This window comes from Scyliorhinus torazame, chromosome 1, assembly GCF_047496885.1.
Source record: "Scyliorhinus torazame isolate Kashiwa2021f chromosome 1, sScyTor2.1, whole genome shotgun sequence".
NCBI classification, from domain to species: domain Eukaryota; kingdom Metazoa; phylum Chordata; class Chondrichthyes; order Carcharhiniformes; family Scyliorhinidae; genus Scyliorhinus; species Scyliorhinus torazame.
The window spans coordinates 208,365,269-208,378,014 of record NC_092707.1 but is presented as its reverse complement, the minus strand read 5'-3'; the positions used below and the strand labels follow the sequence as shown (position 1 = coordinate 208,378,014).

Genomic DNA, 12,746 nt, shown 5'->3' with positions numbered 1-12,746 from the left:
AACCATGCGGTCTGTGAGGAGCTGCAGTTGGGTGCACTTTCTGCAGATGAAGACATCCGGGACGCTGGAAGCCTCCCGGACCTGCCACATCTCACAGTCAGAGCACAGCACCCCTCTAACTGACATTGCGTCAATTGATTAAAATTAAAATTTGTCTTTTTTTTTAAATACTTTTTTTTAAATTGCAAAGTCACTGTCAACTATCTGTTTCCTAGCACTAGATTTCTAATAGAAATGTGATAGCTAACTATAATACTCTCCGATCTCTGGCTTAGATATCCTCTAAATTATAATTAAGTTATTATGTTTAATTAGTTCCCAAATACTCAAATTTTTTTTTAAATTTAGGTTAGAATCCCAACCAGCCACTCTGGCCACAGCTTTTCTGTGATGTCACTTCAGTTTCCCCCCGACACACACAATTTGAAAAAAGGTATAAAAGTAAAAATCACTTCCTTACCTTCTGAGTGTCTGAGATGTTCTCAGGTTCTCTCGCTGACAGAGACTGCTCCTCCACCTCCGATCCTTGACCTGCACAATGCTAATAATATAATAATATAATATGGCACTTACCTTACACCAATGGGTCTTATTATTAGGTTAGAGGAGGAGGGCGGGTGGGAGACACTACACGTGTAGTGTCTCGGGTTTCCTCTCCACCAGAATTTATTGGTTGGGGGGGGGGGGGAACTTGCCAGAGGTCGAACTTCCGGTTCCCACCTTATATAAAAACAAATAAAACAGAAAAGAGGAACAGACACCGGACCAGGCAAGGCTTTTTAAACTCACTACTCACCTCCCAGAAGGCCCCTGCGCACCACTGCCGCCGAAATCCAAAGGGCTGCTCCTGTAAAGGTAAGGCTTTTTAAATACACTACTCACCTCCAAGAAGGCCCCTGCGCACCGCTGCCGCCGAAATCCAAAGGGCTGCTCCTGTAAAGGTAAGAGCTTTTAAACTCACTACTCACCTCCCAGAAGGTCCCTGCGCACCGCTGCCGCCGAAATCCAAAGGGCTGCTCCTGTAAAGGTAAGGCTTTTTAAATTCACTACTCACCTCCCAGAAGGCCCCTGCGCACCGCTGCCGCCGAAATCCAAAGGGCTGCTCCTGTAAAGGTAAGGCTTTTTAAATACACTACTTCATTCCTTCAATTTCTCTAAAAAATGCCTTTGGCAGGAAAATCGGCAAGCATTGGGAATGAACAGAAATCGCGCAACACATTCATTTTAACCGCCTGTACCCGACCCACCAGTGAGAGAGAGACTATCCCACCTTCGCAGATCAGCTTTCAATGAATATAATCTTAACCAATTTAGTCACTCCTCATATCAGTCCCCCCATGTCAGAAATTAGCCTGGTAGCCGGTTGCGGTGATGCCTAGCTAGCCGCACGCTTCGGCTGCTCCAGCTCCGACGGACCTTCGGGCTCTTTTAAGAGCCCCAACAGGGAATTTTTCGACGACGCAACCCGGTGTGGGGTGTGTGAGAAGGGAGTCCCCCCCAAACGAAGGAGGAAAAAACCGGCGGCGGCGGCTGCAGCGCGAGGAATCGTCGACCAAAGGGTCAGAAAGAGAGAAGTGCAAAATGGCGGCGGAGAAAGCGCAGGCGACATGGGGGCCTGAGCAGGATGAAATCGTGAGACGGTGCGTGGAGCTGCTGAAGAGGGAGGTGCTGACCCTGATGCTACAGGCAATTGAGGGGCTCAAGGAGACATTAAAGGCCCAGGAGACTGAGCTCCGCGTGGTGGAACAGAAGGTGACAGATATTGAGGACGAGATCCTGGGCCTGGCGGTTAAGACTCAGACGCACGAGGCACTTCATAAAAAGTGTACTGAAAGGATCGAGGCCCTAGAAAACGGAGCGCGAAGGAAGAACCTTCGGATACTAGGTCTCCCTGAGGGTGTGGAAGGAGTGGACTGTGGAGAGTACGCAAGTAAGATTCTGAGCTCACTGATGGGTGCTGAGGCCCCTGCGGGCACAAAAGGTGAAGTTTGGGATGCTGCAGCCGGCAAGACTATGGGTCACATATCAGGAGAGGCACTATTATTTCGAGACAGCGGAGGAAGCATGGTCCTTCATCAAAGAAGAGAAATTGGACCGGAACTGAGGGACTGATGCTGCAGGAAATGTTATTGTTATTGTTTTTGTTAATGTTACGGTGGAAGTTAATTGAGAAGTAAACAGGGAAGGGGGAAGACATTGGGGAAATGTGGGCGCCGGTGAGGGGGGAAAGACGGGACATAGTCGGAGAATGGGGAAGGAGAGGGGGAGGGGAAAGGGAGCTGCGCCATAAGAGGCGGGTCAGGTAAAGGGATGTTCCCGCGCCAGAAAGAATAAGGCGGGAAGACAGGCGCAAGGCGGATGGGAGTTCCCCCACACGGGGGGGGTCGAGGAGTGAGCAGGAGTAGCCGGGGTCAGTTGAAGTCAGCTGACTAACGGAAGTGATATGGGGGGAGCAATCATGCTAGATAGGGATCTAGCGGGGGGGGGGGGGGGAGGGGGGAGGGGGACAACTGGGTTGCTGCTGCGGAAATCCAAAAGGAAATGGCTAAAGAGTGGGTGGGCGGGGATGGTGTGCGACGCTGGGGGAGCGAGCGGGAGCGCGGAGGCGGGATATGGGACTGGCCTAGAGAAGGTAATGGCTAGTCGACACGGGAGGGGGGCAGGTAGCCCCCTAGTGAGGCTGATCACGTGGAACGTGAGAGGCCTGAACGGACCGATAAAAAGGGCCCGAGTGCTCGCGCATTTGAAAGGACTAAGGGCAGACGTGGTTATGCTCCAAGAGACGCACCTAAAGGTGGCGGACCAAGTTAGGCTAAGGAAAGGATGGGTGGGACAGGTGTTCCACTCAGGACTGGATGCAAAGAACAGAGGGGTGGCCATTTTGGTGGGGAAACGGGTAGCATTTGAAGCAAAGAACATTGTAGCAGATAGCGGAGGTAGATATGTAATGGTGAGTGGTAGGCTGGAGGGAATGGAGGTCGTGTTGGTTAATGTGTATGCCCCAAATTGGGACGATGCGGGATTCATGAGACGGATGCTGGGGCGTATACCGGACCTGGAGGGGACTTTAATATGGTGCTGGACCCGGGGCTAGATAGATCCAGCTCAAGGACCGGAAGAAGGCCGGCAGCGGCCAAGGTACTTAAGGGGTTTATGGACCAAATGGGGGAGTGGATCCAAGGCGATTTCTTAGACCTAGGGCTAGGGAGTTTTCCTTCTCCCATGTCCATAAAGTGTACTCCCGGATAGATTTTTTTGTGTTGGGAAGGTCGTTGATCTCTAGGGTGGAAGAAGCTGAGTACTCAGCCATAGCGGTTTCGGATCATGCCCCACATTGGGTGGACCTGGAAGTAGGAGAGGACAGGGAGCAGAGAACACTCTGGCGATTAGATGTGGGACTGATGGCGGATGAGGGAGTGTGTGCATGAGTGCGGGGGTGTATTGAGAGATACCTGGAGGTCAATGACAACGGCGAGGTCCCTGTGGGAGTGGTCTGGGAAGCATTAAAAGCGGTTGTCAGAGGAGAGCTTATCTCTATTGGGGCCCACAAAAGGAAAACAGAGGCCAAGGAAAGGGAAAGATTACTGCGGGACATTTTAAGGGTGGACAGGGAATTTGCAGAGACCCCGGAGGAGGAATTGTACAGGGAGAGGCGACGACTCCAGACGGAGTTTGACCTTTTTTTAAATAAATATTTTATTGAAAATTTTTGGTCAACCAACACAGTATATTGTGCATCCTTTACACATTATAACAACACAAATAACAATGACCTATTTTATAAACAAAAAATGAATAAATAATAAATAACAAAAATGAAAACTAACCCTAATTGGCAACTGCCTTATCACAAGTAACACTCTCCAAAAATATAATTTGGAGTTTGACCTTCTGACCACCAGAAAGGCGGAGGTACTGTGGGGGAAGGCACAGGGGAGGAGGTATGAATATGGGGAAAAGGCTAGTCGCCTGTTGGCGCATCAATTGCGAAAGAGGGCAGCAGCGAGGGAGATAGGAGGAATTAGAGACGAAAGGGGAGACACGGTGCGAAGGGCAGGAAAGATAAATGAGGTGTTCAAGACCTTCTATGAGGAACTGTATAGGTCTAAACCCCCAGAGGGAGAGGAGGGGATGTGGCAGTTCCTGGACCAATTGAGGTTCCCGAAAGTGGAGGAGCAGGAGGTGGCAGGCCTGGGGGCGCCGATTGAGGTGGACGAGGTTATTAAGGGACTGGGAAGCATGCAAGCAGGGAAGGCCCCGGGGCCAGACGGGTTCCCGGTGGAATATTACAGAAAATATGTGGACTTGTTGGCCCCGTTGATGGCGAGGACGTTCAATGAGGCCAGGGAAGGGGGGACTCTACCCCCGACGATGTCGGAGGCGACGATATCGCTAATTTTGAAGAGGGACAAAGATCCGTTGCAGTGCGGGTCCTATAGACCTATTTCACTATTGAACGTGGATGACAAATTGCTGGCAAAGGTAATGGCATCAGTGGAGGGGGAGGCAGAGATAGTGGCGGCAATGGACGCAGAGAAGGCATTTGATAGGGTGGAGTGGGAGTATTTATGGGAAGTGTTAAGGAGGTTTGGGTTTGGGAACGGGTTTATTAGCTGGGTTAGACTTCTTTATGGGGCTCCAACGGCAAGCGTAGTTACAGATCGACATAGATCGGAGTATTTCCGATTATATAGGGGAACAAGACAGGGATGCCCGCTGTCTCCATTGTTGTTCGCGTTGGCAATTGAACCTCTGGCCATGGCGTTGAGAGACTCCAGGAAATGGAGAGGGGTGATTAGAGGGGGAGAAGAACACCGAGTCTCGTTATACGCAGATGACCTATTGTTATACGTGTCGGACCCAGCGGGGGGAATGATAAGAGGTTATGCGAATTTTGAGGGGGTTCGGGGAATTATCGGGGTATAGGCTAAACATGGGGAAGAGTGAATTATTTGTGATACATCCAGGGGACCAGAGTAGAGAGATAGAAGGCTTACCGCTAAGGAAAGTGGAAAGAAACTTCCGATACCTGGGGATTCAGATCGCTAGGAGCTGGGGAACCTTGCACAGACTTAATCTGACACGGCTGGTAGAACAAATGGAGGAGGACTTCAAGAGGTGGGACATGCAGCCTCTACCGCTGGCGGGCAGTGTGCAAGCAATTAAGATGATGGTCCTCCCGAGGTTCTTATTTGTATTTCAATGTCTCCCTATACTAATCACCAAGACCTTTTTTGATAAAATAGATCGGAGCATCACGAGCTTCATGTGGGCAGGGAAAGTTCCGAGAGTAAGGAGGAGGTTCCTTCAGCGTAGTAGGGACAGAGGAGGACTGGCACTACCGAACTTGGGTGATTACTATTGGGCCGCCAATGTGGCAATGATACGTAGATGGATGATGGAGGGTGAGGGAGCGGCGTGGAAAAGACTGGAGAGAAAGTCCTGTAAAGGGACGAGTTTAGAGGCGCTGGTGACGGCGCCGCTACCGTTCTCACCTAAAAAGTTTACCACGAACCCGGTGGTGGCGGCAACACTGAATATCTGGGGACAGTGGAGGCGACAGAGAGGGGTGCGGGGAGCCCTGGTGGGGTCTCCTATCAGGAACAACCATAGGTTCGCCCCAGGAAGAATGGATGGAGGATTTCAGAGCTGGTACCAGTTGGGAATTAGGAAGGTGGGAGATTTATTTATAGATGAGACTTTTGCGAGCTTGGGAGCATTGGAGGAAAAGTATAAGTTGCCCCGGGGAAATTTCTTGCGATATATGCAGGTGAGGGCGTTTACTAGACAACAGGTGAGGGAATTTCCGTTGCTCCCGACACAGGGGATACAGGACAGGGTGCTTTCAGGGGTGTGGGTCGGAGAGGGCAGGGTGTCAGAGATTTATCGAGAGATGAGGGAAGAGGGGGAGGAGTCGGTGGGCGAACTAAAAGGAAAGTGGGAAGAAGAATTAGGGGAGGAGATAGAGGAGGGTATGTGGGCTGATGCCCTAAGCAGGGTAAATTCCTCTTCCTCATGCGCCAGGCTTAGCCTGATTCAATTTAAGGTGCTACATAGAGCACACATAACGGGGGCAAGATTGAGCAGGTTCTTTGGAGTGGAGGACAAATGTGGGAGGTGTGGCGGGAGCCCGGCAAACCACGCACATATGTTTTGGGCGTGCCCGGCACTAGAAGGGTATTGGAAGGGAGTGACGGGAGTGATTTCGCAGGTGGTGAATGCCCGGGTCAAACCAGGCTGGGGGTTAGCTCTATTTGGAGTTGCGGAAGAGCCGGGAATGCAGGAGGCGAAAGAGGCCGATGTCGTGGCCTTTGCGTCCCTCGTAGCCCGGCGCAGGATCCTACTCATGTGGAAGGAGGCAAAACCCCCCGGACTGGAGGCCTGGGTAAATGATATGGCGGGGTTCATTAAACTGGAGCAGATAAAGTTTGCCCTGAGGGGATCGGCTCAAGGGTTCACCAGGCGGTGGCAGCCATTTCTCGACTACCTAGGGGAGCGTTAGAGGGAAGACAGATGGCCAGCAGCAGCAACCCAGGGGGAGGGGGGGGGTTTAGTTTAGTTTAGGTTAATAGACAATGGGGTTTTGTTACCTGTGTATTGTTAAAAATTTCTGTTTTGTTATTGTTTCGTTTGCTTTGTAAGAGGGAAAAATTGTTGTTTGGAAAAAATTTTCAATAAAATATATTTTTTTAAAAAAAAAGAAATTAGCCTGGTAAACCTTCATTGCACTCCCTTCCACAGGAAGAAGATCCTTTCTCAGATAAGGATACCAAAACTGCATGCAATACTTCAGGCCTCACCAACGCCCTATACAATTGAAGTAAAACAACCCTATACTCAACCTATACTCAAATCCTCTTGCTATGAAGGCCGACAAACCATTTGCTTTCTTTACTGTCTGCTATACCTGTGCGCTTACTTTCAGCGACTGATGCACGAGGACACCACACCTCGCTGAATATCCACCTCTTTCAATTTACACTCATTCAAACAATAATCTGCCTCCTATTTTTACCACCGAAGTGGATAACCTCACATTTATCCACATTATACTCCATCTGCTATGCATATGCTCACTCACTCGGCCTGTCCAAATTACACTGAAACATCTTTGCATTCTCTTCACTGCTGACCCTCCCACCCAACTTTGTATCATCTGCAAGTTTGGAAATAATACATTCAGTTCAGTCGTCCAAATCATTTAAAATTTGAACAGTTGGCATCCTCGCACAGATCTCTGTTGTACCCCACTATTCACTGCCTGCCAATCAGAAAAAGACACATTTATTCCAACTCTTTGCTCCCTGTCTAACTAGCTTTCTATCCATGTCAAGACACTACCCACAATCCCATGCACATTAATTTTACATATTAATCTGCAATGTAAAACCTTATCGAAAGCCTTCTGAAAGTCTAACTAAACCACATCCGCACATCCACCATGGTCAACTCTACTAGTTACATCTTCAAAGAATCCCAGTATTTTTGTCAAGCATAATTTCCCTTTCATAAATCCATGCTGCCTTTGTCTGATTACACCACTGCTTGCCAAACGCTGTGCTATTAAATCCTTGATAATGAACTCTACCAACTTCCCTACTATCGACATTAGGCTCACTGGTCTGTAGTTCTCACAGCGCAATTGTGATGGAGACAGATTTAATCGTGACTTTCAAAAGGGAATTGGGTCATTATCTGAAAAAGAAAAACTTGAAGGCCAAGAGGAAAAGGCAGGGTGATGGCACTGGTCAAGCTTCTCTTATAAAAAGCCAGCATGGCCATGATAAGCTGATGACCTCCTTCTGTACTGGAAATGTTCTATGATTCTCCAAATAAGAACAAATTTAGTATAGAGCTAATTATTATATTGATTATAATTATTCATTCTAAAGACTGAGTGCATCAAAGCACCAAGTGAATGCTCTCCACTTGCCCAAGAGAGTACAGCTCCAAAAGTATTCAAAAGGATTGACAACTTTCAGGGCATAGGTACCTGCTTAATTGGAACACTTTCGACCACTTTGCACATTCACTTCCTCCAGAAATGGTGCACTGTGGTTGTAGTACGTATCACCTACAAGGTATAGTGTAGAAAGTAGTGTCAAGGGGCCATCAACAGCATCTTCCAAACCCATAAGCTTTACAACCCAGAAGGACAAAAGCAGCAGGTGCATGAATAGATCACTATTTGCAAGGTCCCCTCCAATTCACAACATCCTGACTTGGAAATAATCACTATTTATTCATAACCATTGAATCAAACTCCTGAAACTTTCTCCCTTCCTAATAGAATTGTGGCTGCACCTATTACAGATGGACTAACTGCTGCAGTTCAAGAATATAGTTCACCACCACCTTCTCAAGGGGTGTCCCTATTAGAACAATTCAGGGTGGACAATAAATACCCGCCTTGTCAACGACACCCACATTTTCATCTTGCTGGCTGACGAACATTGGGGCTCGAGAAATATTTCGAAAAGATGAATTTTCCATTCTAGTAAAAGGGACTGTCCCACTTCTGTCAGCCCATTGCCTAGCACCTCTCGTTTGTTCTTAACTACTCCCTCAACAAAAAGGTTGCTTCTTTCTTTATGTCCTCATGAGGACAGTACACTATAAGCCCTTATATAAGCTTTGCGTCACCTGCATTATTTATAGCTCTAAAATTAGCAGGACACCTGGGGTGAAAATTGTACATTCTTATTTTCTGAATTTAAAAAAATCAAAAGGATTCCAAAAATGCATTAAATAAAATTGTGAATTTGGTTGGTGCTTTCATGCACTGCGGTGGCTGGCTATATAAAAAAAAGTTCTTATGCGATGCAACTCAATGAAACAACTTGCATGGAGATTATCAGACACAATTTGAATTTGTGCACCTAAAGAGATGTTTGGACAAATAACCAAAACATTGGTGAATGAGGTTAATTTTACGCCGCATCTTAAAAGAAGGAAGGAGGTGTTATTTTGAAGTGTTTCTGGAGTCACTATATTTGGGTTTTTAGGATAAAGTCAATGCCCAGTTACAATCTATTGAAAAGTTTTGCAAAATCAGTTGAAAAGCACACAAGAGAATGACTACTTATTTACAATCATCAATTATGTCTGTGATTGGCTCAGTCATTTGCTATTTTTTATCGCAAACTTTTAAACAGTTTTTGTGGGTTTCTGCGATCTGCCTGACATTTTCCTGCAATGTAATTTGGCATCACTCAGTCAACAGGCACAAAAAATGTTTTAGGTTGATTGATATACATGATATAGAGATAAAGAAATGTGACTAAATAGGTGGTACGGTAGTTAAGAGATTGAAAATATCATACGCTGGAAAACAACCAACAAAAACAATGAAAATAGGCAGCAGGTCCATCACAATCTGTGGCGAGAAAAGAGTGTTAACCTTTTGCACATAATCCTGCATCAGAAGTGAAAGCTGAAAGATAACCAAGACATTTAGTAGGGTTCTAAGATTCTATATATAGATTCTATGAGATTATGAGAGACAGAGACAAAGAAATGACTGTCAGCTTTAAGTTATTGTATATATTATGCACGAATATGTCACACCTGTGTTGGACCAGTCTCTTCACTGCAGTCTATTCCAGGATCAGTTTATGTTCCTGCATTCACATTAACAGCTGTAACTTTTCAAACTGGTCAAAATAATCATTGTGATTAATTTTCTACTGCATGTTCTATCACTATTGTAAATCACCTAACGTAGATTATTTTATGAATGCTACAGAAATATATCAAGTTCCAGTTCCTGTTCCCACAGAAAAGAAAAGAAAAGAAAATGTTATGCATAGATTTTGATCAAGAGACACTAAATACAGTTCTCAAATAATTCTGTTTCATCTTTAAATGCATAGCAGTGTAGTCATATTTAACACATCTGGACGCAGAAAATGCAAAGGCAAGTTCAGCACTTACAGCACTGAGGGATTAACATCCCACAGCTGCTGGAACATTACGAAAGCACGATGAAGCCCAAATAAATAATTTACTATTTGTTTCAAACCCGAGTTGTCAAACATCCTTACTAGTGGTTAGAGATCTCCATGCCCTTGATATTTACAACGCAATCTGTTTGCGTTGCCTATTGTTGATATGGAAAATGAAAGCCTGGGACCAAATCACAAGGACTCACCCCTCTCTGTTTCCCACAGCACACCACATTCGTGGCTGATAAACGGATCTGGCACTGGAAATGAAGAAATGTCACCACTGATAAACTTCAAGAGGCAAATCTGGTGGAATCAAATATAGAGGAAGGAAGGAGAGCCGGGAGAGCAGATTCCTAAACAGTTGTGCTATTCGGCCGATTAGTCCAAGGATCCTCGTTTGACAGATGGGGAAAGCGAGAGGAAGAGGGGCGGAGATACACGTACAGGTACACATGAAGGGGGCAGAGAGCCTGAAATAAAGTAAGAAAGGAAGAAAATAAGTGCAGAAACCTACAGAACTGAGGAACAGACACAGAAGGGGAAAAGACAGACGGAGAGGGGAGAGAAACGGCAGCGAAAGCAAATAAGTGGCACCGAGGCATAGAAAGACAAGGTTCCCCGTGATATTAGTGTCATGCTGATGCATTGGATAATTGTGTAAAGTATACAAACATGTATGCGTGTCTGTTAATCCGGAATTCTACCGCTCCGGCGAGATATGTTTATTCTGTTAAAGGCAGGCAGTAAATAAAAAAGTATGCAGAATAAAGACATTTTCCACACTTAACCATGTCAGCCCCCCGTCTCCCGCCCACCTACAAAATAATAGTACACCAAAAGCTGCAGCTGGACGTCCAACCCCGCCTGCCTCTGGGTTTCTTTCACACGATTTACTTCGCACATTCACGAATTAATTTCAAACCATTTTGCTGGGTTTTTTTTAAGTGCGAGGGACATGGCGGAGTCATTCTTGAAAACAAACTCTTCTGCGGACCCGTCTGCGTCCGCTAATATGGCTTTACTAATTCTGTTCCGATTATATTTTCTGTTCTCCATTCCCCCACGCCGACCGGCAGAGTGCTCTTCCACCCCCGCCCCAAACACACAAGCTGGTGGTGTGGCAGGGTCGTAAGGAAATAATAACTTTCAATACAGTTCTGGTGGGCCGTTTATTTTTGACAAACGGGGGAACCAGTGCCGATGGTCAAGTCGACAAGAGATTGTTCAAGAGATTGTTTCGGGGAAGTAAATGCGCCGATTCACTCACTCCCCGCGCCGATCACCATGCCCGTGCAACGGTTCAGTGATCGGTGTGCGCCCGACATGCTGCGATCGGCAATGTTTGCACAGCGATACTGGCATCCGGGTGGATTCTGTACATCTATCCGGATCGGCCGGCACTCTCAGATATCCACCATAGTCGGCGCTAGAGGCTGATTAAAAGCCGCCACCATTAACCAGTGACAGCCATTTCACGGCGGCTCCTCAATCACACACGCACCCACTTTACAGCGCTTCTGCTGCTCAACAAACTGCACCCGCTAAATGAATGCTGCCGCTTTCCCATGACCAAGGGGTCGACACCACCCCCCCCCCCCCCCCCGCGCACTTCCAGCCGGTGTTGATGACAGGGGGCGCGGTCCGCCTACCTTTGCGATTCTAGCAAGAGTTTGGTGCTTCTGCCGCTGACTTTGTCCGGGTGAAGTTTCCCATCCCTGAGACTGCAGCTCTCCTCTCCTATCTTTTATTCACGCGGAGCTTTGCCACTATTTACATCCAAGTCTCGTCTTTCCACCCCCACCCCCACCAACCCGCCGCCCACTCCTTTTTTTTTCCTCTCTCCCTCTTCGGCCAGCGGGTTAAAGTGCCTGATGCCAGCCGCCGAGAGTCCGGGTGCTGCTGCGCTGGCAAACGGTGCCAGGATGAGCTGAGCTGCTTATCGCTGTCGTCTCTCTGTCGCTCTGCCTCCCACCGAGCTCGCACATGCTGCTGCTGCCGGCGCCGCTGCGGCTGGCAGAGGAGATCCGGATAAACTCTGCAAAACTAACCTCCTCCCTCCCCCGGCCGAGTCGAGCGCGCGCCACGGCAGCAGCCAACGGCTCGCGCGTCAACCGCCAATCCTCCGCGCGCCAATCAGACTGCAGCTCGCTGCCTGCGCTTTCCCGCTCTTTCCCCAGCCGGCCGTTCGGCATGAGCAGCTCCCGGCTCGCTCCCGCCCCGCCCCCACCCCCCTCTCATCTGCACACACGTCGCAACTCCGCACACGCGGAGTGGTCGAAAGTACTTCACAGTCGACGACTTTAACCTGAAGCGGATACGCAAGGATGAGCCAGCCGATTATCTGTTCTATATATCTACATAAGAATAAGAACAACAATTAAAAACAGTCGGGTTGCCAACCCCTCCAGGATTGGCCTGGAGTCCCCAGGGATTGAAAATCAATCCCCAGGACTCTGCTGTGCGCAGCCCTGGGGAAATATCGTCGAGAACCCACGTTCCCCAGAGCATTAACCTGGGCCTCTTGAAGCAAGAGTCCAGTGACATTACCACCATCTCCCCAACCTTCCATCCCACCAACATTTATCAACGAAAGGAGTAAAGCACTCACAACAACCAAAGAAAGTACTCGCATTTTCCCTTTTCATCTTGCCATTTCACTGACAAGCACAACAATTGTAAAGTTTGCATTCCCCAAAACTGCCTATTACTCACTTTTTATTCATTGATCAGGAATGCGATTAGCCACAGCTGGATTCAGAATTAACTACATCGTGGGAAACATATTTCACAACACCGTTT

General features: G+C 47.7%; 1 protein-coding gene across 8 annotated transcripts in view; it reads right to left on the bottom strand.

The window, feature by feature from the left end:
• The window catches only part of LOC140418616 (adhesion G protein-coupled receptor B2-like), a 1,340,408-nt gene extending 1,328,415 nt beyond the window's left edge, over positions 1-11,993 (bottom strand). For 7 of the 8 annotated variants that reach the window (XM_072502149.1, XM_072502159.1, XM_072502168.1 and 4 more), the window contains exon 1: positions 11,597-11,993. The gene's annotated coding sequence lies outside the window, so the exon portion shown is untranslated. Of the gene's footprint in view, positions 1-10,150; positions 10,418-11,596 lie in introns of all 8 variants that reach the window. The other variant, XM_072502156.1, reaches the window with a different exon arrangement.
• Positions 11,994-12,746: the final 753 nt, after the last annotated feature.